This window comes from Armigeres subalbatus, chromosome 3, assembly GCF_024139115.2.
Source record: "Armigeres subalbatus isolate Guangzhou_Male chromosome 3, GZ_Asu_2, whole genome shotgun sequence".
In the NCBI taxonomy this organism is placed as follows: Eukaryota; Metazoa; Arthropoda; class Insecta; order Diptera; family Culicidae; genus Armigeres; species Armigeres subalbatus.
In genome coordinates, this window is record NC_085141.1 from 304,174,449 (window position 1) to 304,197,827 (window position 23,379).

At 36.1% G+C, this 23,379-nt stretch overlaps 1 protein-coding gene and 1 non-coding gene across 4 annotated transcripts in view; one reads left to right on the forward strand and one right to left on the reverse strand.

Annotated features, from left to right (window-relative positions):
• The window catches only part of LOC134225065 (formin-J-like), a 455,409-nt gene that overhangs the window by 103,090 nt on the left and 328,940 nt on the right, over window positions 1-23,379 (forward strand). The window lies entirely within an intron of this gene.
• LOC134228226 (U6 spliceosomal RNA) lies at window positions 3,870-3,973 on the reverse strand. Its single transcript, XR_009983889.1, has one exon. It is a non-coding gene; the product is annotated as a U6 spliceosomal RNA (small nuclear RNA).

Below are 23,379 nucleotides of genomic sequence, written 5' to 3' on the forward strand. Positions count from 1 at the left end.
TATTAGCTAGATATTTGCAAGCGTGTGTGTTACATTGAGCTTTTTGTCAATGTTGAAGATGTTGTTTACTCTCAGTTCCCAGTCATTCTTCGGACTCGAGAATCATCCTATGACAAACATATTAAAGATACTCACGTATCTGAAAGAACTTACAGAATAAATACCGCACTAGATGGATTACGCCACCCTCATCTTAGTTAATACCCGTATTGTTGAATCAACTACTAAGCAACACCTTCCAACTCATAATTAAATTACCAAACATTGACTCTTCCATTTATGGTTTGGCCGGCACCGTGCGGCGGTCGACACTAATCAGCCGCACAAGCATCTTCCGAAGGTCATTTGAAAGCTTACAAACCACTTTGTTAGTTGTTATGCTACTAGCAATGGGTGTCCAACAAACGATTCACAACAGCGACCCACATCCCGTTCGAATCGACTCATAAAGTAAGCAATCTTTTTCTCCTGCTGGTGTTGCTACTAAAGTCAAAGTTGTTATTTCTTGAACCAAATAAATCGTCTTGGGATACATGTATGGGCTCTTTTGTTGGAATAAGGGTGTAAGTTCTCAGGAGAAGAAAATTATCGTCGTTGCATTAGTGTGATAATCTTTGTGATTTATCATGAGCTAAATAGAAACTTGCGCAACTAGGTGATACAGAGCAAAAAAACCTTCACTTTGATACGTTTATTCAAAAGATGAGATATCAACGCCCTTGTTTCAGCAGAGGCTTCATATGCATGTACTACATTCATCAGCTGACGGCTCTGCGATGCTTGTTGTTTTCACATCCATAATGTGCTAATCTATACAAATGCTTTGAGCTACCGCGCATTGCCCTTAACTGCTACGTTCGGAAGATGTGAAACATATTTAAGTAATAACGGTTTCGGAGTCTTCAGAGAAAGAAAGATGAACCAGTCAATCGACACATCGCTGCCGAGGCCGGAAATCTCCGATAGATGGATGTGTCTTTCCGTTTGAACGCTCCCGACCCGTTCTGTTCGCTCGTGCAACGTTTGTGATTTATGGACGTTTGGTATCTAGTTATCCAGATTTAAGTAAGAAAATTAATATACGAATGTGTGATAATTGGTGTGGTGAAATGCAAAATGCTAAATTTTTACAGCTCTCGAGGTCAATAGCTGTTCTTGTACATTCTAAAAAGGTAATCATTAATTTGCACTATGACGAGTTGGTTCCGGCGCGATTAACCTTTAGGCTCGATTATCAGATATTCTCTAACAGACAATGAAGAACTCATGATTATTTTTTTGCTCAAATGACACAATTGTGAAGCATTAGTTTTACAAACAAAAGATATCAAAGATATCAATCTTGCTCTCGTTTATTGCCAAGAACGTCAACCGACACGACTTATATTGCGTTCAACCACAAATTCAATGAATTCCAAACATTAAAAAAAAACCGCGTAAACTATTCCACGAACACAACCGGAAATGCTACCGGTTTGCAGCTAATCACATAATTCAATTAGCAAAAACACAAAGCGCGCGTTCCAAACTGGTTTTATGTCAAACAACTCCACCTCCTCGGGATTAATGAGACGGTTAAAGCACTCGGATCTAGGCTAAATGGATGAAAATGTATAATTTGCTTCCCCTGAGAGCAATTGGGTGGAACGTTAGTAAATAATTTGTTGTTCATATCTACATGTGTAGATATGTATAATTTGTTGAGCCTTAAGGTGATAATATGGGATTTTCCCAAAGGTGTAGGCTACCGGAAATGGAAGAAGTATCGTTTGAAAAAGATTTTTTGTTTTCAATGAAACATGGAGTCGAGAAGGTGAGCGTTTGCATCCATTAAGAAGACGAGCAAATATTCCTCTTTTTCTTATTGTGTAATGCAAGTCCTGAATGATATATCCGTGCATCACTAAACATTCCAGCTAGTTAAATCGAGCTGGTAGGATTCCACTCAATTATCTTACAAGCTACAGTGGACCCTCCAGGCGTCGATGTTATAAGACTCGATATCGACTCTTGGCAACAAATGATACGATACTAAAACTTTTTTTTAACTAATTTTATTCGCGAATTATCTTATACATCCATTCATCTCTTAGACTAGGTGTTCCGTGTTTTCTCAATTGCTTAATTGCTTATTTGCTATGTTACATTTTTAGTTAGGTATTATTAATATATTTCAATAGCATCTGGCAGTTAGGATTTTTCCTCTGGTTGAATTGAACCATGTAGGAATTACAATGTTTATATTTAAACTAAATTAACTTAATTTATACTAAAGGTACAAGGAGCTGATCGTTGCAATAGAAGATTGCAACGATTTTTGTCTAAAATTGGAATTTATTTTGTTGGACAGTTGTTGCAATGTCTCAATATTAGAAATTCTATGAAGTTCACGGAGGCATCTTCAGAATCATTGTCAAAATTTTATTTTGAATCCTCTGAAATGCCTTGTTTTTGGTATTGTAGCAACTAGTCCATATTGGCACAGCATACAACATCCCAAGTAACATTTTAAGATTTATGATTTACTACAAGAGTATTTGAATCCTACAGCAATAAAACCATAGTCAAGATATTTTATTCTTTATTGCTAACACCAAAACCTTTTGGTGAGTAGTATCTGCCTAGTTGGCCCATTCTTGAAATGGTTTTGAAGCCGGTAAATGCAAGACGGGTTTTAAGATCAGAATATGACAAAACATGAATACGAATTCGGCACCAAAAACCTCTCGTAATCTATTTGTAAACTATTATAAAAGACAGGGGCCCTCCTTAGCCGTGTGGTAAGATGCGCGGCTACAAAGCAAAACCATGCTGAGGGTGGCTGGGTTCGATTCCCGGTGCCGGTCTAGGGAATTTTCGGATTGGAAATTGTCTCGACTTCCCAGGACATAAAAGTATCATCGTGCTAGCCTCATGATATACGAATGCAAAAATGGTAACCTGGCCTAGAAACCTCGCAGTTAATAACTGTGGAAGTTCTTAATGAACACTAAGCTACGAGGCGGCTCTGTCCCAGTGTGGGGATGTAATGCCAATAAGAAGAAGAAGATAAAAGACAGTTGGCCTTATTTGAAACCTTTTCTAAGCCACTTAATCTTAATGCCTGCGGAAATCCCTAGATCTAGCTTTATGCAAACATTCACATGAATTAATAAAATACGTTCAGTCTCAACAAAACAAATTAAAGTTTATTGTACATGAAACCATCAAATGTCATAATCATATATTGAAATGAAATATTTATTTATAATCATCGTGAAAAGTAATCAATCAGATTTGATGTATGATGCTTCAATTTTTGGTGCCAAATGAGATTTATTGCGTTGCGTTGCGTTGCGTTGTAACGGAGTATTTCGTAGATTGCATACTGATAGTTGTCATGTATATTCTTTATCTTTCTTACCCCAATTGCTTATGGATTTCCATTTGGGATTCAATGGAAATCCAATTGGGGGTCCAAAATGATAAAACATGAAAGCTATCATTGCCGGCCACGCCCATCTTCTCCGTTACTAGGAAAGGGAAGGAAATGATGATATGACATCTACTTAACGAGAGGCCAGCGACTCACCGACGCCCTCATAGATGTCAAGGAATTGGATGGTGTAGGTATGTGGTTTAGGAGTATCATTATAAGCAAATGATAGAAAATTTAGGAAATACGTTGGGAGTGACTCTGCTAAGAAATTTATGTCACTCCATTATCCTTGCCGATGATTTTCCTCGGATGGGGCGAAGGTATTAGCCTTGCCCTGGCTAATACCCTAGGTTTAAGCGCCTTTGCTCGCTTTCTGAAACGAAAAAAAGAGCAAAAGAAATTAAATTCCTCTTCCCCTGATATGATAAATGATTTTGATCAACAAATGAATTAAAATGTGGAACGCTTCACGATTTTGCGTGTCATCCTTGCGCAGGGCCATGCTAATCTTCTCTGTATCGTTCCAATTTTAGTATATGTCCAGCCGAAGCTAGAAATTGATCAGAAATTGTCCAGAAATCGACAATAACTATGATCTGAATTGAATTTTGGTAATGATCCGACAGCGGCAAGAACATGTGATGTGCAGATGTCAACCATGTAGCATGTGTAGTATGTTCCGTTCAACTTTGAACCGAGTTAAATTTTAGTGGGTTTTACATACTGAGATGTATCTTTTTCATGATGAATTAAAAAAAGAATCTATTTCAAGCATCATGAATGTTTGAATACAATGAATGGTGCTATTTATTCAAGACTGAAAAGAGAATAAGGAGCAAAATTAAGAAACGGAAGAAAAAATCATCAAGAAATCCGATTTTCGTTTGCCTCCCAGGTTCAATCAAGAGAAAAAAGGAATGATTCAAAGATGTTTTTCACCACAAACTACGAAACATTCTCCATCGACCAGAAAATTGCATGATTTCGTCTCATCAAACGAAAAGTACGAACACTGCAAAGAAATATACTTTTTGGGATATATCATTGTACTTAAGACAATTTTACCATCTGAAGTACCATCTTAACAAATATGTATATAAACGAAGTTTGGTATTCGTTCCAAAACAGCGTTTAAAAAAATCAAGAGATTTTAATAAGCCACAAAACCTAATTACAAATAGGTTTCGAACATCTTCAGGGCAAACGTTTTCAATTGCGATTATACGTGGCGATGTTCCAGGTATATTCTGACAAATAATATACAGTTGTGAAGTCAAGACGCAGACTGTATGATGCACCTATAGGGGAAACTGGACACACATGATCCCCACTTTTTGTTTAGGATATTTCTCGATGTACCATGCATAGATTTGCACGCTTCTTGATGGACTTGATAAAGAATTTAATAAGCTATTCAAATACGTCATTGGAAGCAATTATATGTTCATGAAAGTTACCAAAAAATCAATTTTGCTGAAAGATAGAAATTTTGGCATTTTCAAAACTTGCAGGAGACTTGATCCCCATATAGGGGGAAATTGATCCCTTTATGAGCTGAATATGTTTTAGGTTCTTCCAAGTCTAATGGAAGGTTGAATCGGTCAACCTCAAATCCTAATAATTCTTCATAGTCTGCCGTAATATCAGTCGTGTAAAATTAAATATTGTTGGTATTAGGCAAGGCAAGTATTTTAGTTCTCGAATAGAGTAATAGTGACAGTTAGAATGTGTGCTATAGCAACAAAATTGGCATGGTGATGATGATTTATCTGCAAACCATTCACTCCACTAAAAGACAGTGGTCATATCACGACAAACCATGATGTTCCTAAGAGGATCTCTCTTTGTGATTGATACAGTTATGATACCAAAAATGGTTGATTGATACATGAATATATCTTTGTAGTTTTAGGATCTAATTATTCTATTAAATTGTTCAAAAGGTCTCTTATATTTTGATCTTCTTGCCCTCAGATGCATTCAATCTATTCTACAATCATTCTAAGTAGCTGAAACAGTGACACATTCTCACCCTATTTGACCCATTGCTTCCCCACGACGGTACATCGTGGATCGCCAGGCTACTACCAATACCACAACCATGATCATACCAGGATGATGACTTTATACATCAATATGGTACTATCACGCATCATCATTTTGTAGGGCGTGTTATTATAACACAAATGCGATTTCTCTTAAAACGACTGACCACAAGATGTTTAATGATCCTATTATTAAAAATTCCATAAGAAGATTTCATAAATAAATGGTGATTGTAAGCAAACTTCTCCTAGTTCAAAATGGAAAAAAAAATAATACCAGATCGAACAATACTGATTTTAAGCCCTGTGATTTGTTGAGAATTTTCGTGCTTAATTTACACTCTTTTCATTGAAAATAATGTTAAAATGTATTTAATAAAACTAATCAAAATCTAAGTATGTTCAACTACACTTTGTTGTGGTTAATGAAATAAGGCTATTGAAAATTCAAATTGTGCGTGTATTGTCTGATTAACAAAATTAAAGAGAAATAAAATTTCTTTATACTTTTTAACTAGAAAAGAATTTTAACAGATCAATTAGTTACATACAATACAACAATATGCGACGGTATACAATAAACGCCTTAATATATGCAATATAAGAGGATCAAACCTATCTCTTCATATTCGTTCAAGCTTTTTATTTACCCAAGAACTCCGTAGGGTCGATTTCTGAAGCATTAATCCTCGTAACGAAGGGAGTTGCCGGAGAGGCTAACCTTCCTGTTATTTATTTATTTATTTATTTCGTCAACCGACTAGTCTACGTACAAATACATAGGGTAACTGCATTTAGTGGAGGTAGCACCAATAGTGGATTTATCGCATAATTATACACTCTCACATGGTTTCAAGGCTACGTCGCTTCAAATATCATGTTATATGCAACTTATCTTAAGATTTCGCTTGAAAAACTATTGAAAACAATGATTTTCTTAAAATTGAATCCCTTGACCTATAGTGGCAACCTGTACCAATAGTATGGAGCCTCATAAGAAACCAATGGATAGCACCACTATAGGAACAAAATTAATTTTACCACTAAAGGAACATGTACATTAGTGTGCAAGCAATATTTGGTAATTGTTGATGTTAAATGACATCTATCTCGTTTTTAATAAATTTATTAGTTTATCTGTTGACTAAGATATAAGTGTAGCAATTTCCCATACATTTAATTTAAAAAAAAAAATTTCTTTGTGGATCTACTAATACCTCCACTATTGGTGATGTTACCCCATCATGTTTTTTCTTCTTGTAATGCTATAGTAGATTATGAAATACAATAAAAACATTAAGGACATAGTTGAAGAGTACCAAGATGGCAGCAATATGGCACCGGACCTTCCAGGCACAACCCCACACCTCCCTGCACTCTCCCACCAAAACTGAATGCATCAACGGCATCGAACAAAAGTTAATTATTCAAATTACTAACCTGTTCACAGCATATTTCCACTTCCCGTGATAATGAACATGTTTCTTCAATGAACTATTCCGGCTCGGATTGTATAGCAAATTAGCACGTTCGTGCCAATTTAATAGCGTCCGCGATTTGTGGGTTCATCACTGCACTTCACTTCTTCTCAAGGGCATTGAAAAATCAAGTTTTTACTCACTTCTCCGCAATATGAGCCCGAAATGTTGATAGAATGCAAATTAAACACCATTTTTGAAATCAGACTATTTGAACCGAAACTTAGTATCAAACTGCTAGATTTGCCCGAAAAACGATTAAAACTGATCGCGGAGGCGAATAAACCATGCGGTGCACCGGCACCGGCAGCAGCAACTATAAGTAGGGGTGGCTAATAATTTTGTTCGCCACGCTCAGTTGATTATGATTATAAAGTCATCCAATGGTTTGGGCTGGTTTGAATAGGCTTACGCGCGCAGTTCGCAGGTTTGTATGACAGTTGATATGGCGCGGTTGAATTTAACATTATTCTGATTCTGCACTCCGTCATTGCGATGGCGCGGGGAGACCATATGACGGGATGAAATATTTAAGAGCTTCAACTCCATAGACAATCCATATTGAATGGTCGTTCCAATAGTTGGAGTCGATTTTAATCGAGGTTGCGATTCTTTCGCATGATAATTAGGCTTCCTGAAGGCATCAGTGAACGTGCATCAACAAAATACCCAGAATTTGTCTGTGATATCTATCATACAGGGGATCTTCTAGTTCAGTCTAGTCTATACTCGTACCAGGGCAGATACTTTCAGCGTGTGACATAAGGTGAGTATAAATGCCATATTTGCGTTACGTAATCAGGATCTTCTGCGTGCGGTTTTCGTTCACTGAAGTTCTGATATGTTGCTTTCAGCAATGTGGGTTCTCTTTTCGCCAGCGTTTGGAGGAAAGCGCCGTAATCAGTGTAATAAAAGGTTTAGTTTCATTCTAGTTTTTACAAATTGAGCGGTTTCGCTCAACCAGTTTTTGTTCAAATCGGTTTTTAGGGACTCGAATGGGACGGAATCGAGTGAGCGTGATGGTGCTGGGTCGTTTGAACCAATTCCTACTAATATACGACACCAATATCTACTACAGTATATGTGGAAGTTTTATTATTAATACTATCAAAGCTTTGTTTTTGCATCAACCCACTTCACCTTAAAAAATATATATTTTTTAGCAAAGTTGTTTGTAATTATGAATTTAAATTGTTGAATTTCTTATGTTTGTTTTTTAAAATATTGTTTAATGTTATACTGAGACATTGTTAAGTCAATAGCTTCGCAGTGTTGATTATAAACAGCCATCATTTGTTGGAGTGTCCCCTGGTATAATTTGTTCGGCGGTGGTTAGTGAAAATAATGTCCTATGTCGAAGTAGCTGAGAAGAGTGTAAAATTTAATTTCGACAAAATTTCAGTGAGTCAACAGGTTGAGATAGTATATCGTTAACAAATGAAACCGTTGAAAACTCTCGACGCTGTTTCAATGTTTGTAAGGTTTATAAGGCATGCAACGTGATTCATAAGATAGGAAAAGACGTCCAAACCTAATTTACGAAGAGCGTATATTGTTTTTGACTGATTCTATTCTTTCTTCATATAGATGCTATTTCAAATACATTTTTTTCCTGGACTATTTGCTCTATATTTGAGATGCCATTATGTTTTTATCCAGCCTGTCTATAACGTTCATAAGTCACCTAGAACATAACAAACCTATTCGGTTCTTCGCGCCGCATGCCTACCACAGAACAGTCGCGCAGCCAAAATTTATGATTGATCTCATCGTCACTTCTTCTCAAACAATTGATTGCACGTCGTTATAGACGTTATAGAGAGCTGGATAAAAACATAATGGCATCTCAAATAAACAAATAGTAGGAGAAATAAATTATTTAGCTCTTTTTAATGGAATGTTTCCAATGTCATAAGATGTATTACTTTTACATATACGCATTTCGACCTCAACTGAGGTCCTCTTCAGTGTCAGTCAAGGCGTGAGACAGTGGGAATAGTAGGAACTTTGGTGACATAAATGTATCGATAACATTTATAACGTTTTTATACGTACTTTTGTCTTCGTTCTCAAATTACAAATTGTCGTTACTGTGGCATTTCGTGCTGTGACGATGACTATTGTCAGCCCTGGAAGGATTGTAGAAAGGAAGGATTGTTAGTCCGACTTTGTTGCTACTAGAGACCGAGTATACCTCTGCATCTGCACGATTGTCTGGATAGGTATCGTGTTAGTCATAGAGGATAATTTATTCAGGCTCTTTCCGGTAAGTTATAGGATGATGTATGGGATGAGATAATTATGTATCGAAAATATTCACTCACGTTCCTTCCTATTGAACCGGTTTCTAACCTCAAATACGACCAAACGTGCACTAATTAATTCATTCGCCAGCCCGCACAAAACAGAAAACACGGATGATGCGCCATCGTTCTGCATGCTTGGAAACACGAGCGAATGCACCAGGGAGAAGTAGGAAATTTGAGAAGTGAAAATCATCCTTATTCCTTCCTTCTTCTTTCTCCATTTTCTTCCTATATTTCTCTTCCTTTTCCTTCTATATAATTTCTTCCACCTTCTTCCTCCTTAGGGGTCGTACACCAATTACAAGCACCTAGAGTAGAGGCAAGAGTGCGCGTGGGTAAGAGTACGTTTTCGATTTTTGAAGTAATAAAAAAGATTAACTAGCAACACTGCATCAGTTTGACAGGTATTCTTGCCAACTATTATCATGTGTAATTGTAAACGATTTGAATAAACAACAAGGAGATATGGAGTAGATATACTCTTTGGTCATGTTAAAATAAATTGGAATCTAAACTAGTATTTCATTACCATATACAAGTTCAATCAGGTGAAAATTATACCATTTCTGATAACCCATTGTATAGAGTACTTGTGGTACTAGAACACCAATGGGGTAAAAGTAATGCAGGAAACGGTGGGCAAGAGTAGATAATGAATCTTCAGTATGATGTCAAACCTGTATCTCCGGCGAAATAAGATTCTCCAAAGCGTAAAGATCCACAACTAAGAAAAAGGGACAGAATTCGAAATTATCACAAGTTTTAGGATAAGTTGAAGAATGTGTTAGAAAGATGTAAGCGGAATAATGAAATTGTATTAGGACTTGTTGTACACCAAAACATAGAACGAAAACACAATTTCATCTAAATGATAATTTCATTTAATCAAAAGAAACATTCATAAATTACGCAACGTTTAGCGGGGAGGGTGTGATTATGTAACGATCCATATAATTTTAGAGGATTCATACAAATAGTGTAAGATAGGGGAGGGGTGATGAAATAGCCAAATTTTACGTTACGTGATTGTTAGATCTTTCTTTAAGGACAATGCCTTTGTATATGCCACGCGAAACATGATATATATTTTTACCTCTGATTTTTTTGTATATATAATAAAAACAATGGTTGTTCGTATGAAAGTGCAATTTTTGGACCCCTCCCTTTAAGAGTTACGTAATCTTTAAACATTCCTAATATATGCTCAAACATCAAATAAATGCATTAACTCTTATTTGTGTAATATATACCAGCATAGATTGGATAAATGCGTACTTCACCTCATCGATGCGCACTTTTACCCCATCGGGGGTAAGAGTGCGTTTTCACTTGTCTTGCAATAAGGGTTCTACTAAAACGAATCTCAATAATTTCAATATTTTTTCCACTGGTAACATAAAGGAAGAGATATGAATCATCGACACTGATTGATATGCAGAAGCTTTTTCATAAGGCCACATGATCGATTGAAAACTAGTAGCATGCCCCATTCACTCTAAGGGGAAGGAGGGGTCTGCCATTTTCTTACGCTTTATATAAATAAAAATGATTTGTAGGGAAAATCTTACATGGGGAGAGGGGGTTGAAACCCAGAAAATTGCTTACGTAATTAGTGTTTTTGGGGCAATGTCAATGTCAATCTTCTACGAACAGCCTAGATAGCCTGTGGTATCGGCAGCTGGTTAAGAATTGTAAGAATAACATTACGAATTTCCTGTTCCAGTGGTAAAGTCCACTACAGGTGACCCCAATTTCGGTGTGATGCGGCTTTATGCTTACTGTGCCTCGAATGAATGGTTAGGGGGTCTAAGAACTCCAAGGCGGGAGCCTGAAGCACCAGGCCACTTTTCACAGTATTTAGTTCCTCGATGCGCCAACCGAGCTATGGCGTAGTTGATTTTTTCTCCGAGAGAATCGGCTACTTATTCAATCTCAACGTAAGGTTAAATAAGAGTGGGGTGAATATGTGTTTTACTTGGTTTTCAACAAATTATCACCTATATGGATTCGCGTTATGCGTTTTATACAATGTACTTTGTGTCTGTCACCTATATGGATTCGTTTTTCACAGTGAATTCTTGTGTTTCGTCTTTGACGTTCTCTTTACCTTGTTTAATCTCAACTTGAGGTTAAATAAGTGGGGTTTGAACATGTTTTTTTTACCTAATTTTTCAACAAATTGCAAAACATGCAAATTGAATAATAAATGCGATCTATGCCTCCTTTCTGACCTTTATTGAATGTGATTTTTCAATACATTATTTTATGATGCACGATTTCGTGATCGTCGCCGCCTGGTATGGGTATGAGGGTATTTATTCTTGCTTATCTCTTGCTTCTTCACTCACGCGCATGCAAAATAAACGGCAAAGGGAACATTCTGACAATGCTTTGTTTTTTCGGAGATAACAATTACAATATCAAAGATCGAACTATTTAATTGCTACAAGAAAGAAGCAAATGATGTTGCCATGTTGGCATATCGCTGCCGTCTTGCCACTTTTCATCTCGTTATTTGCATTATTTTGCAATTGAGTTTCTGCCTTTTATGGAAATATCCGAAAATCTATCCTGTCTTGTCTTGTCTTTGTCTTTGTCTTTAGCACATGCACAGCCAGTATTGAAAGCATCCTGGAAATGTCGTTGTGTTCCTGAGCATTTTCTTGTCTGCATTAATATTTGCAGCATATCATAAATATGACACAAGTATTAAAACGGCCAGGCCTACCGTGCAGGCTTTGAATTTGGGAGATATAACTCCCCTCAATCAGATTATTTAGAAATAAATAACATGATCAACGAAGAGTTTTAATCTACGAAAGGAAGAAACGGACAGCCGTACCAACCGTTTCACATTACGGGAAAATATGATTGACGAATCGTTGGAGTGACTTTGCTAAGATTAATGTATATCTCCTTAAGTCCTCGACGTCTTGGGATGGGACATGTTTTAGTCTAGTGCTCAGGCTTATATAAGACGGGCGAAGTATCTGCATAAATTGATAGATTACTATTAAACATGACGAATACTTATGCATGCAGCATGTAGGCCTAGGGTTTAGCGCCATTTCTCGCCTCTCGAGAAAAAGAAAAAAGGGATGAAAAAGCAAAAACTCATAAGACAATAAAATTATACCCATATTGTACTTACAGCATCTCCATATTTTCTCGAGCAAATGAGTCTGTCTGATAGGTTTAAATCTGTATTTAATTTTGGACGAAAGAACTTTTTTTTAATCTGCTTTCCGGAAAACTATGAGTGAAAATGTCTAGCTTTCCCCAGATACCAATCTTTGAAAACCTATATTCAAAAAAGAAAGGCCTTCATTAGAAACGTCCTCATGTCTATTTATAAAAAGTTAATAATTTGTTATTTGAGAACTATTCATATAATGTTTTTGAAACCATATCTAATTGCTTTTACATTAAAAAACAACATATAAGGAAAAGTAAAAGAAACTAAAATTGTTCATAGCTTTATTGACTCCGACACCTAACGGTAGAGGCATCATCAGCATCGCTCCCGAATTTGCTAATCAATTGGGGTATATACACTAAATTATGACAATTCTAGGAAAATGGTGTAATATTTTGTGGGCATTTTGTTAAATATAATGGCATATTCATATTTTGTTTAAAATAATCTCCGAAATGAAAACTGGCCTGCAATATTTTACAATACTTCGCAAACTCTTTTGTTTGTTTTGGAAGCATGGAATGAATTACCAACGTATATGTGCAAAAGCTATTTAATAACCGGTATGAAAACGCCAGAAATCGACGAAAGACATCTGACGCTGGTCCTTTAAAAGAAGGAACTTTTCACGAAAAGCTATATGGTACCAGTTATGGTGGAAGTTATTTGTTACTACGCTACAAATATGTTTTCGAAGAAGATGCTTAATTTTGAAATCGAACTTAAATGCCTTTTGCCAACTTGCCATATCTTCAGGAAATAAAACAATTGAATTATTTTTCATGTGTAACTTAATGATAGGTCGTGCTGAATTAAAGGCCCAGTAGTCTTGTGTAGACCATTAAATAGATGCTTAATTGTACGCCATGCTAGTTACAAATCAATTTGACCAGCAATGATTGACGATTCTTCAATAGCGGCATCATATCCTCAACATAGTAAAGCAATGTATTGCCATCGTTTGCTCATTGCTTGGCAAAAGCCCTTTATATAGCATCAATTACTAGATCACTCATGTTTAACTGGAAAATAAATCCACTTACCTCGGGTGGCAAGACATGCCTTCTAGAAGTGGAAACGCCCATAACTCACCAACAGAGCACCAGACTAAACTCGCCGATGTACCGATACAAAAGTAGAATTCTGATACAGAGGTTGAACGCACTCATCTGGGTATTATTTTGATGAATTCAATCCACCCGTCACTCATGCTTTCTTGACCGAGTAATTCGATTAATGAATTGGAACACCACAGGAATAGAGGGTCTCTCGTCCGAAGCCAGTCTTCGATCGAAACTGATCCGAACGACTTTGCCACCGTCCTGTCCGCTCCTCCTGATCAGATTTCAGGATTCTCAAAGATACAAAGTTTTTGGTGTGAGTATTGGCATACTTATTTGCTCGATTCTTGAATTTTTTCAGTTAGAAACAGAAAATGAAAATTTTGGGAGATGAAAAATTATGCGTCCGTTATCTTGAATAGCATACTACGATCCTCTCTAAGGTGGCTGCGGACAATACTCGGCGGTAAACAGGAGAACGGTATCTCGACGTCGCATGAATCACGAATTGTACCAGGTGTATAAAGGCTGAATATTATCGCTTATACAAAACGGCAGACTACGGGCTGGCTGCTGTTCGAATGCCGGAAGAACGTCAGCGAAGATTTAGTAGAGAACCGGAAGAGGCCGCAGGCTTCGTGGAAGGCCGCGTACACGATGGCTTTTTGCAGTTGAAGAGGACCTGAGGGCGCGTAATGTTCAGGCGATCGGAAGCGATTGGCCCAGGATCGAGTCCAGTGGAGAAGGATACCCATTCGGCGTAGGTTCTACGAAGAGTCGTAGCCCATCAAGCTACGGCAGGCTTTTTCTATATTTCATATCCGAATATCTAACCTTGAATAATAAAATAACAACGTATTCTCGGAAATATTGGAGCAAAAGCAAATGATTCTGTTCATGTTGTGTTCATGTTCTGATGGGTTGTTGCAAGGTACGTTAACCAGCATCAAGCTTAGTTAAGACAAAAGGTATTATTATTATTGTCTTTATCAGAGAGGCTTTCAGCCCTTGACTGGCTCAACTCTCGGCAAAAGATACATTGTTGCCGCTGACCTTTGATTCCTTGCACTTCTCATTTTTATGAGGGAAAAAATTTCAACTATTCAGTATTCAGTTAAATGGCGTTAGGCAAATGGCCCTATATCAAAAATCCCATGTACTGATTGATCAAACGAATCAATTCTATCCAGCGTTGATTGAATATATATTTCACCATTAATCGGTCAATTAGCAATTTAGTAATTGAACTTGAGCTTGAGCTTGATTGACTGCTCGTAGTTGTTACTCCATTATGACCAGATCATCTGTTCTTGCACAGGAACCAACAGATGTTTGCTTGGGACTAGCACACATCTTCAATGTACAAGTACTGCGATCTCATTTGTTAGGACATACTGGCGCCTGCCACGTCAGAATGCAAGTCAATGTAGGGAAGGGGAGAATGATGATGCAAATCACTCGCCCACTCAAAGTCCGAATATACCTCTGTACTTGCCACGAGTTCATGCAGAATTTGTTGAATTTGTTGCGAGAGGCAGAGGTCCGTCTGGTTAACGAGCTGCCAATGGATAGATAGAAGAAAGCATCTGATGGAATTTCAATTGATGTAGAAACAAGTTTATAGTTTCATTTCCAATTCTAGCAGATTACTGTTAGAATACTCAAATTTTAAGGTTAGGAACAGTAATGGAAACGGTATGGAAGTTCATTTCCAGTTCTAGCTTACTAGAACATGAGAAATATAGAGAAAGATATAAAGTTGGAGAATGGAACGACCTGGATAGAACCCACGACCTCCTGCGTATGAGGCAGAAGCAGTAGCCATATGACTACCAAGCCTGCTACAATTAGGCAATTTAAAGTAATTCTGCATAAAGTCCTTTGAAACAAATGTCGTTTATATAATTAAACTCTGATCAATTCACTTTCGGTGTTAGTGTCTTTCTCGAGCGATATAAAAGATAAATTACTTTAAGCAAAGCATAAAGTAAGTGGATAGGTGAATAGGTCCATTATTCACATTTAATAAACTCATATAAGAACCCTATCATGACTTATTTCTAACAAATCAGATGAGTATAAATGCCAGAATACACGCTATTTTTTTTATTGCTGAAGCCTTTGCGAAAATTTTGCTGATTTTTTTGCAAATTTTTCAGCCAAAACCATAAGCATTTAGCATAAAATTAGTCTTATTTAAGTGTTTACACATCCGGAAGGTGTAACTAGCATTTAACCCAGTAATGAGCTGTATTCCTGAACAATAAACTTGAGCGTTTGTTCTAATGTTAGGGCAGTTCAAATGCAATTCAAACTAGAATAAGGTTGTATAAGATTTAAAGAGGAGGGCGGTGGAAGCCCGCGCCTCCTTCCTAGCTAAGATCTGAACTTCCCATTTTCAAAAATATGTTGTATAAAAGTATTGTTTTGTTAATCAGGTATTTTGGTGAAGACAATTTTGTCTACCAAACCTCAACCCTTCCCCCAATTAAAAACATGTTTTCAATAATTGCCCATTTTTAACTCTTGTAACCTCAACAACATCTATTTTAAAGTTTAGAAAAAATTCATTTGTTTGAAATGCATTTTTCCCTAAAATTTCACTATTTTCCTAAGTCTGATGCCTGGCCATTGAATAGTATACAAGACACGTCATTCAAAGTAAGTCAATTTTTAGATTTTTGGCCACCATTTTCCCAATAGTGTAATGATGGGAAGTCAGCATGTTTAGTAATTGATTAATTTATAATTTGGCGTCAGTAGGAAATATAATTGGAGGCTATAATCAGTCAAATTCAAAACATTACAAAATTTTGATTGCAGATATTTTCTATATTTTAATAGTTTCAAGAAAGTTTCTTCTAAAATTCCTAAATTCTTTTAAGAAATTTATTCAGAAATTGTTTTAGAAATTTTTGAAAATTTCTTCGAAATACCTTCGAATACTTCTAGAAATTGTTTAATAAAAATTGATTTCAAAATGTCTTCGTAATATGTTTTAGATAATCCTTCAGAAATTTTTTGAGAACTCCTCTCGAATTAACTCCAGGGATAATTTAGAAAACTTCGCTAGGAATTCCTTTACATTCTCAGGAGTCCTTCGAAAATTCTCTGAGAAGTCCGAAGATCTTAGGAAATTCTAATTAAATTTCCGAGGAATGTCCCATGGAAGTTCTGAACAAATTTTGCAGGAACTCCAAAACGATTTCTCCTAGCAGTTCTGAAGGGATTTCTAAGGAATACTGAAGAATTTGTTTAAAAATGCTGAAATAATTGGGGTAGCATTTTTTTTTAAAACAAGTTCGAAGGAATTGCTAAACTGATTTCCACAGAAATTCCTAAGTAATTTCCAAAATAAATTGTAAAGAAATTTCGATGGAATTTTCCTAAGAGAATTTTTTGAAGGTTTCTGAAACAATTTTCGTAGGTTTTGTCAAAGAATTTTCCATAGGAAATCAACCAAAATCCAAAGGAATTTCCCTGGAATTTAAGAGAATTACGAAGATTTTTTTAAAGAACCGTTAAGAAATTTAAGGAATTTAGAAGAAATCTTGGAAGGAATTTCCGACAAAATTCTCAAGACGCAAGTATTCCCTGACGATTTTAGATTATCGTATAGGTAGGACTTTTGAAGGAATATTTGATGCCCTTGCAAAAGAACTTCGATCTATTCGAAGTAATTTCTGATAACTGATTCCTTTCGGAATTTAGAAGGAAATTTTGAATTACGGGAGCTGAGGGTATGGAAATTTTAATGGAATGCCTGAAGAACTTTCAGTGTTGTTAAAGCAATTCCTGAATGAAATTCCGGAGTAGTTTCTAATAGAATCTGTAGACATTTTTTGAAGGAATTTTGTTTGAATTACTTAAGGAAATTTTGAAGGTATTTCTAGATTCATTTGAGGAGGATTTTGAAGAAATTCCTTGGGGAGAGAGAAGAAATTATTATCCGAAGAAGTATTATGGATCGACTGCAATCTCGATATATTTGAGATTTTTTCGAGTCTCAATTCAGAGTCAAACAAGGATTTGTTCCATTTTGTATGGATTTTGAAGGAAATTTCGGTGAAATTTTAGTAGAATTTCGAAGGAATACCTTCATATGCTCTCTGAACGAATTTTTCAATTCTAATCTCGAAGGTATTCCCAAAATAATTCGTAAAGCAATTTTAATTCAATATATGTAGAATTTGTTTCAGGAGAAATTTTTGGGAACTTTGGAAGTCCAAACTATTTCGGAAATAATTTGGAAATAAATTTCTTTAAAATTCCATCAGATTTTTTGTTTTGGATTACTTTAATTAATGTGAAGAAAAAGGAAAGGAAAGGATAAGGAAAAGGAAAAAAGAAGGAAAAAAGGAAAAGGAAAGAAAAAGAAAGGAAAAGAAAAAAGAAAGGAAAAGAAAAGGAAAGGAAAAGGAAAGGAAAAGGAAAGGAAAAGAAAAAAGCAAAGAAAGGAAAAGGAAAAGGAAAAGGAGAAAGGAAAAGAAAGAAAAGGAAAAGGAAGGAGAAAGGAAAGGAGAAGGAAAGGAAGAAAGGAAAAAAAAGAGAAGGAAAAGAGGAAAGGAAAAGGAAAGGAAAAGGAAAGGAAGGAAAGGAAAGGAAAGGAAAAAAGAGAGAAAAAGGAAAGAAAAGGAAAGGAAAAGGAAAAAAAAGAAAGAAAGGAAAGGAAAAGGAAAGGAAAAGGAAAGGGAGAAGGAAAGAAAGGAAGAGGAAAGGAAGAGGAAAGGAAGAGGAAAGGAAGAAAGGAAAGGAAAGGAAAGGGAAAAGGAAAGGAAAAGGAAGAAAGAAAAGGAAAGGAAAAGGAAAGGAAAAGGAAAGGAAAAGGAAAAGGAAAAGGAAAGGAAAGAAAAGGAAAAGGAAAAGGAAAGAAGGAAAGGAAAAGAGAAAGGAAAAGGAAAAAAAGAGAAAGGAAAAGGGAAAGGAAGAGAGAAAGGAAAGGAAAAGGAAAGGAAGGAAGAGGAAAGGAGGAAGGAAAGAAGGAAAGGAAAAGGAAAGGAAAAGGGAAGAGAGGAAAAAGGAAAGGAAAGGAAAAGGAAAAGGAAAGGAAAAAAGGAAAGGAAAAGGAAAGGAAAGGAAAGGAAAAGGAAAGGAAAAGGAAAAAGGGAAAGGGAGAGAAAAGGAAAGGAAAAGGAAAGGAAAAGGGAAAGGAAAAGGAAAGGAAAGAGAGGAGAGGAAAAGGAAAGGAAAGGGGAGAGAAGGGAAAAGAGGAAGAAAAGAAGGAAGGGCAGAGGATTCCACGGGGCATGTGTCGATCCTGAGCGACCATTTCGAAAATATTTGAAACCTGCACAGTTTTCAATTTACTAAATCATCGATATCAAATCTTCATATTGAGCACTAACTTGAAAAAATAATCAAAATATTTAAAACTTGTTGATTTTTTTCAGCAAAGTGACAACCAACAAGATTCTTTAAGAAAATAAAAAATTTTTTCTTTAAAAATCATTTTGTCCAAAAACCAAATATTCAAAACCCCATTTTTTCGAATAATTTTTGAAAACGGTCCATTATATTAGCTATCACACAAAAAATTTGTGATAAACTAATAAACAAAAAAGCATATTTCAAACATTATTCACATTTAGATAAAAAAATTTTTTTTCTAAGTTATTTCTGAGAATTGCAGTTTGATGATTTTATTGTTAAGGACGTGATTTAAACAAGTTGTTTTCATGATATTTTGATTTAATTATTCATAGCATCTATAAGAAACTTAGACACGATCCAAAAAGTATGTGATGTGTCATAATTTTCATTGCACGTGACTGGCGAAAATTTTTTAGTGTTGAAACCTGTTGAGTGATAGAAACATATCAGAAATGTTATTTTTAAGACAAAAGCTGAAATCAAGATTTATATACACGCGTACGTATAGTTTACCTGCAAAATATACTCTTTAGAGAATAGACTTTATGATCGGGAGAGGCGTATTTTCTAACAACAACAGCTATGATAGGTAAATACCATGACAATGTTTCACGAAAAAGCAAAAATTACTACTACTATGTTGTTAAAGATCTTATAGTAATTTTTTTCTTCAGTCAAGCAAATGACACCAAACTAGTCAGTAAAACTTAAAAAGTATTTGTTTATTGAAATATTACGAACAACATGAGTAGCCGCTTTCAACTGTTGTAGGCCGTTTATGGAAAAAGTGTTCAAAAGAGTTCGAAATCTCACCGAAAGCACCATAGATAAACCTGAAAGCGACTGTTTATGCTCAATGTCCACATTGAATACAAATTTACGCATTTGCACGTCCTGCCGTCTAAACGTTGACAAAAGAGCAATCTGTATCATCGGTTGAGCAGAGCGCAGGAAGTTCGAAAACGACAGCACTGAGGAATCCAGATGTATCGACAACAACTGAGGAATTCCGATATTAAGTGCTGAGAGCCTAGCCACGTACCATCAGCGAAATCTGTTTCAACAAATCAATCGGAAGATGAGGTATCCAAAAGGTCAACATCGAACGCTTTAACGAGGGCATAGCTGGGATAAAAGTGACCTGATTAAATGGAGTAAGATGGACTACGTTTATTACCCGGAGAAAAATACGTGAAATAAACGAAGCTGCAAAGAAACCTCAAATTAGGACCTGATGATGTGGAAAATACAGACTACGATGAGGTAATTATAAATATGAAGGAAAGGCTCGAATGCAGCCACGACAAGGAAAGAAAAATTATTGATTTTGTCGATGCTGCCAAGTTCGTGGTCTATTCAGGATGCCATTGATGAGTTCAAACCAATAGAAAGTAAAAAGAGGCAAAACAATTGAAGAATAACTGTCTTTCAACCAAAAATACTAGGTCTAGTACTGCATTAACAGATGAGACAAAAGAAATAGTAGTTCAATATTGAAGATGATGAAGTAAGTCGAGCTATGCCTGGTCAAAAAGATTATGTATCAGTAAAAAGATGCAAAGCGTCAAGCAATCCAAAACGATTAATGATGATGATTTTGAAAGAAAGCGTACACACGCTCAAGGAAATTCAGATAATATTAAATAGGTTTTTCCTCATTCAAGGAAAGAGAAAAGGAAAGGAAAAAGGAAAGGAAAAGGAAAGGAAAAGGAAAGGAAAAAAGAAAGGAAAAGGAAAGGAAAAGGAAAGGAAAAGGAAAGGAAAAGGAAAGGAAAAGGAAAGGAAAAGGAAAGGAAAAGGAAAGGAAAAGGAAAGGAAAAGGAAAAGGAAAAGAAAAGGAAAAGGAAAGGAAAAGGAAAAGGAAAAGGAAAGGAAAAGGAAAGGAAAGGAAAGGAAAAGGAAAGGAAAAGGAAAAAAAGGGAAGGAAAAGGAAAGGAAAAGGAAAGGAAAAGGAAAGGAAAAGGAAAGGAAAAGGAAAGGGGGAAAGGAAAAGGAAAGGAAAAGGAAAGGAAAAGGAAAGGAAAAGGAAAGGAAAAGGAAAGGAAAGGAAAGGAAAAGAAGGAAAAGGAAAGAAAAAGGAAAGGAAAAGGAAAGGAAAAGGAAAAGGAAAGGAAAAGGAAAGGAAAAGGAAAGGAAAAGGAAAGGAAAAGGAAAGGAAAAAGAAAGGAAAAGGAAAGAAAGGAAAAGGAAAGAAAAAGGAAAGGAAAAGGAAAGGGAAAAGGAAAGAAAAGGAAAGAAAAGGAAAGGAAAAGGAAAGGAAAAGGAAAGGAAAAGGAAGGAAAAGGAAAAGGAAAGGAAAAGGAAAAGAAAGGAAAAGGAAAGGAAAAGGAAAGGAAAATGAAAGGAAAAGGAAAAGAAAAGGAAAGAAAAAGGAAGGAAAAGGGAAGGAAAAAGGAAGGGAAAAGGAAGGAAATGAAAGGAAAAGGCAAGGATAAGGAAAGAATAAGGAAAGGATAAGGTGAGAACAGGAAGTAATCGTATTTTGCTAATAATCTAAAAGAAATGCTGTACCCCAGCAAATTATCGAATGGTCTAGTAATTAAAATTACTGATGATAAGAATAAAATTTGTGTGTGTAGTGATTTTTTTGTACTATAAATAATCTACTTAGCGGTGATGGTGCCTTCTTCGGTTCAGAAGCATTACGAAAGGACATTAATATGTGGATAGCGCTTAGTATTCACATTTATTCATATTAGCTAGATATTTGCAAGCGTGTGTGTTACATTGAGCTTGTTGTCAATGTTGAAGATGTTTGTTGACTCTCAGTTCTCAGTCATTCTTCGGACTCGAGGATCATCTTAATTTAGATTATCTTACATCACCTATGACAAACATATTAAGGTTGCTCACATATCTAAAAGAACTTACAGAATAAATACCGCACTAGATGGATTACGCCACCTCATCTTAGTTATACCGTTTGTTGAAACAACATGAGCAACACCTTCCAACTCATAATTAAATTACCAAACATTGACTCTTCCATTTATGGTTTGGCGGCACGTGCGGCGGTCGACACTAATCAGCCGCACAAGCATCTTCCGAAGGTCATTTGAAAGCTTACAAACCACTTTGTTAGTTGTTATGCTACTAGAATGGGTGTCCAACAAACGATTCACAACAGCGACACAATCCTCGAATCGACTCCAAAAGTAAGCAATCTTTTCTTCTTCAAGTGTTGCTACTAAAGTCAAAGTTGTTATTTCTTGAACCAAATCAATCGTCTTGGGATACATGTATGGGCTCTTTGTTGGAATAAGGTGTAAGTTCTCAGGAGAAGAAAATTATCGTCGTTACATTATGTGATAATCTGTGATTTATCATGAGCTAAAGAAACTTGCGCAACTAGGTGATACAGAGCAAAAACCCTTCATTTTGATACAATCATTCAAAGATGAGAAATCAAGCCCTTGTTTCAGCAGAGGCTTCATATGCATGTACTACATTCATCAGCTGACGGCTCAGTGATGTTTGTTGTTTTCACATCCATAAGTGCTAATCTAAAATGCTTTGACATCATGCTCTTAACTGCTTTACGTTCAAGATGGAAACATATTTAAGTAATAGCGGTTTCGAGTCTTCGAGAAAGAAAGATGAACCAGTCAATATGCACATGCTGCCGAGGCCGGAAATCCGATAGATGGATGTGTTTTCCGTTTGAGCGCCCTGAGTCCCGACCTGTTCTGTTCGCGTGCAACGTTTGTGATTTATGGACGTTTGGTATCTAGTTATCCAGATTTAAGCAAGAAAATTAATATACGAATGTGTGATATTGTGTGGTGAAATGCAAATGCTAAATTTTACAGCTCTGAGGTCAATAGCTGTTCTTGTACATTCTAAAAGGTAATCATAATCTGCACTATGACGAGTTGGTTCCGGCGCGATTAACCTCTAGGCTCGATTATCAGATATTCTCTAACAGACAATGAAGAACCCATTTTTTTGCTCAAATGACACACCATGAAGCATTAGTTTTACAAACAAAAGATATCAAAGTTATCAATCTTGCTCTGCTTTATTGCCAAGACCGTCAACCGACACGACTTATATTGCGTTCAACCACAAATTCAATGAATTCCAAACATTAAAAAAACCGCGTAAACTATTCCACGAACACAACCGGAAATGCTACCGGTTTGCAGCTAATCACATTCTCTAGCAAAAACACAAAGGCGCGTTCCAAACTGGTTTATGTCAAACAACTCCACCTCCTCGGGATTAATGAGAGTTAAAGCACTGATCTCAGGCTAAATGGATGAAAATGGATGCTTCCTGAGCGATTGGGTGGAACGTTAGTAACACTTGTTGTTCATATCTACAGTGTAGATATGTATAAGTTGAGCTTTTAGGTGACCATATGGATTTTCCCAAAGGTGAAGCTACGGAGTGTACATTTTGAAAAATATTTTTGTTTTCATGATACATGGAGTCGAGAAGGTGAGCGTTCGCATTCAAAGAAAACGAAAATCTTTTTCTTTCCTGTGTAATGCAAGTCCTGAATG